The sequence below is a fragment of the Magnolia sinica genome, chromosome 14 (genome assembly GCF_029962835.1).
Source record: "Magnolia sinica isolate HGM2019 chromosome 14, MsV1, whole genome shotgun sequence".
Taxonomy (NCBI): domain Eukaryota; kingdom Viridiplantae; phylum Streptophyta; class Magnoliopsida; order Magnoliales; family Magnoliaceae; genus Magnolia; species Magnolia sinica.
In genome coordinates this window covers 1,774,601-1,778,700 of record NC_080586.1, presented here as the reverse complement: position 1 = coordinate 1,778,700, position 4,100 = coordinate 1,774,601, and the positions used below count along the sequence as shown (strand labels likewise).

The following is a 4,100-nucleotide window of genomic DNA, read 5'->3' as shown; positions in this document are numbered from 1 at the left end:
TTTTTAGAACTAACTTGTTTCCTGTTTTGTAGGATCCTGACATAAGTCCATAAATTGGTAATTCCTCCATAATCTCCTTACTTTTTCTATCTTTTAGAATTAGGGTTTGAATTTTATAGATTTTTTTTTTTAATATCCTCCCATCTGTAGGAAATAGTTTAAAACTAGGTTATTTCTTAATTAATTTTCTATTTTTATTAACTTTCTAATTCTAACTCTTTTAGAATCCCTTCTTTTAGAAATTAATTTACTGTTATTTTTCTTCTCTTTTTAAGAATCTAACTTATTCTTGTTTTATTTTGCAGGTTTTTAACTTAGGACTCCAATTTGGTAATTTCTTTCCAACTCTCTCTTTCTTTCTAGATTTTCTTTTCCTTTTTTAGGATTAGGCTTTGAATTGAGGGCTGCGAGTGTTTCATGCCCAAGTGGGCCCGTGACAACACTCGACGTCTCTTGACTGAAGGAGGAGTGGTTGAGGGGTTGACTATCCATCGCAGGATTAGACACCGCTCGAAATCCCCTGAGTTAACTGAAGTTATGGCTGAAGACCAACCTCCTCTACTCCCACCCAGGGTGGAGGATACCCAAGATGAGAATGAGGTGCAACAGGCACCCCCGCCTCGTACTTTACGAGATTTTCTACAACCGGCGGGAGTGAGTATGCCCTCATGCATGATTTTTCCTGAAAACACAAGACAGATGGACATCAAGCCAGGAGTTATCCAACTCCTTCCCAAATTCCATGGACTTGAATCTGAAAGTCCATATTTACATTTGAAAGAGTTCGATGAGATAATAGCTACATTATGTTTTCCTAATGTATCTGAGGATACAATTAGGCTGAAACTCTTTCCTTTTTCCTTAAAAGAGAAAGCTAAGACGTGGTTACATTCACTACGTCCTAGATCCATTGGCACATGGAACGACATGCAGAGGGAATTCATAAAAAAATTCTTCCCACATCATAAAACGATTACCCTCAGAAAAGCGATCATGAACTTTGCCCAAAAGGAAGATGAAACATTCTTTCAATGTTGGGAAAGATTCAAAGATTTGGTCAGTTCATGCCCACAACACGGATTTGAAACGTGGCGCATTACAAATTTTTTCTATGATGGACTGACATCTTCCATGCGCCAAATGGTCGAGACAATGTGTAATGGAGAGTTCATTAATAAAGATATCGACGAGGTATGGGACTACCTCGAAGTTTGGCTGAAAAACACAATCTTGGGACTATTACCCAAAGTCGAACACCACGTCTAGGCCGACTCAATTAAAGGAGAAAGGTGGATTATACCTCTTGAAAGAAGAGGATGATCTCAAGTGTAAAGTGACTACGCTCATAAGGAAAGTTGAGGCCATGGAAGGAAAGAAGGATAAGGTCAATGAAATTGTTTGCGGCATTTGTGATTGCAACATTCACACAACTCTGAAAACTGTCCTACAATACCGCCTTTCGAGGAGTGTTGAATGAACAAGCCAATGCCGTAAATAACTATCAAAGACCTTTTCGGACCTAACTCCAACACATACAATCCTGGCTGGAAAAATCATCCAAACTTTAGTTGGAGGAATGGACAAACGGCGACTCCTCCAGGTTTCTTCAATCAAAATCCAAATCAAGTGAAACCTCAAGAGGAACCGGTTCAAAATCCCATACAAGAGCCGGCTCAGGCAATGCGTGGAATTACAGATTTTATACAAAAGATAGATTCTCGTATGACGGTTATAGAAAAGGGGATGCTTCCTGCACAACCTCTCCCCAATCCTAAACCGCAATACGAGAATAATGATCCCAGCTCTTCAAATCAGATGGGACATGCTAAATCCATCACCACTCTTAGGAGTGGGAAGATCATTGATAAAACTCTTCCGGTTAGGCCCGAAAAGCCTCAAGAACCAAAAGAGGACAACAATGATGGATCCAGGGATGCCCCACAAAAAGTCGAACCGGAACTTCTAGAGAAGCCGTTGCTCCATTCCCCAACGGTTGGTTTCACCAAAACCTCTCTCTAACTCTCGGATATCCTAGAGGTGTTGAAACAGTGAAAGTCAACATTCCTCTACTTGATGTCGTTAAACAGATACCTTCATATGCCAAATTCCTAAAAGACTTATGCACGACCAAGCGACGGAAAATTATTCAAAAGAAAATCTTCTTGACTGAGAAAGTGAGTGCCATCTGGAAGCAAGACGTGCCGCAGAAAATCAAGGATCACCGTAGCCCAACCATATCATGTGTAATCGGGAACCATCGAATTGATCACGCACTTCTTGACTTAGGAGCGAGCGTCAATCTGATTCCCTACTCGGTATACAAACAGTTAGGTTTGGGTGAATTAAAACCCACCCTAACCACACTACAACTTGCTGATCGCTCTGTTCGTGTACCAAGAGGGATCATTGAGGATGTGTTAGTCCAAGTTGATAGATTTTACTACCCTGTAGACTTTATCATCCTGGACACCGAACCCATCATAGACATGAGCACTCAGATCCCTGTCATCCTTGGTCGCCCATTCCTTGCCACATCAAATGCAATTATCAATTGTAGGAATGGTATCATGACTATGTCTTTTGGAAATTTGACATTGGAGTCAAACATTTTTTTTAATAACGGCAGCAACTCAGAGGATGATGACGATTTCCACGACATTAACATGATTGACTCTTTCGTGGAAGATACGATACCCCGACCTTATCCTCCGACCATCTAGAGACGTGCCTGGCCCACTCCCATGATTTTGATGATGACATGATTAGGGAGACGTGCGCCTTGCTTGATCCTGCGTACTTGAAGTTAACCGATGGAGGCCACAATTTGAAGAATTACCACAAACCGATGTAGTGCCTCTACCGTCTAACCTCAAGCCGCCGAAGCTTGACCTAAAACCTTTTCCCCTGATTTGAAATATGCATATTTGGGTCAAGATGAGACATACCCGGTGGTGATCTCGGCCCACCTGGAGAAAGAACAGGAGAGTATGCTTATATCTACTCTCATTGAGCATAAAGGAGCCCAGGATGGACGATAGCGGACCTCAAAGGAATCGATCCCTCGATTTGTACTCACCACATATATCTTGAGGATAATGCAAAACCCGCTCGGCAACCACAACGTAGACTAAATCCAAACATGAAGGAAGTGGTTAAAACCGAGGTTCTTAAACTATCGGACGTGGGTATTATATACCCTATATCCGATAGTCATGGGTGAGTCCAACTCAAGTGGTCCCTAAGAAGTCCTAATCACCATCGTAGCCAATGCTAATAATGAACTCGTGCAACTAGAGTCACTACCGGTTGGAGAATGTGCATTGACTACAGGAAGTTGAATACGTCACGAGGAAAGACCACTTTCCCTTACCATTCATTGATCGGATCCTGGAAAGGTTAGTGGTCATTCCTATTATAGTTTTCTTGACGGGTATTCGGGCTACAACCAGATAGAGATAGCCCCTGAAGACCAGGAAAAGACCACATTTACATGTCCCTACGGCACCTTTGCCTATCGAAGGATGCCATTCGGACTATGTAATGCCCCTGCCACTTTTCAGCGATGTATGCTTAGTGTTTTTTTTGACATAGTGGGGCAATATCTAGAGGTCTTCATGGACGATTTCTCTGTTACGGTCCATCTTTCAGCAAGTGCTTGGAAAGTCTTAAATGTGTGCTGAAAAGATGTGAAGAGAAGAACTTGGTACTCAATTGGGAGAAGTGCCATTTCATGGTTCAGAAGGGAATTGTCCTTGGGCATATCATCTCGTCCAAAGGAATCGAGGTAGATAAGGCAAAAATAGATCTTATCTCTAACCTACCTCCACCCAAGAACATCAGAGACGTGCGATCCTTTTTAGGACACGCAGGATTTTACAGGCGATTCATAAAGGACTTTAGTCTTCTCTCTCGTCCTTTATGTAATCTTCTTCAAAAGGATGCTCCGCACGAGTGGACTGAGAATGCCCGGAAGCTTTCACCAAGCTTAAGGGCACGTTAACCACCGCACCTATCATGCGTCCACCGCTGGAGCCCTCCTTTTGAGCTTATGTGCGACGCTTCGATTATGCTCTTGGGGCGGTCTTAGCCCGAGAAAAGAT

The 4,100-nt window shown here is 42.4% G+C and overlaps 1 non-coding gene across 1 annotated transcript; it reads right to left on the bottom strand.

Moving 5' to 3' along the window:
• Positions 1-975: 975 nt before the first annotated feature.
• Positions 976-1,082, bottom strand: LOC131226423 (small nucleolar RNA R71). Its single transcript, XR_009161809.1, has one exon. It is a non-coding gene; the product is annotated as a small nucleolar RNA R71 (small nucleolar RNA).
• Positions 1,083-4,100: the final 3,018 nt, after the last annotated feature.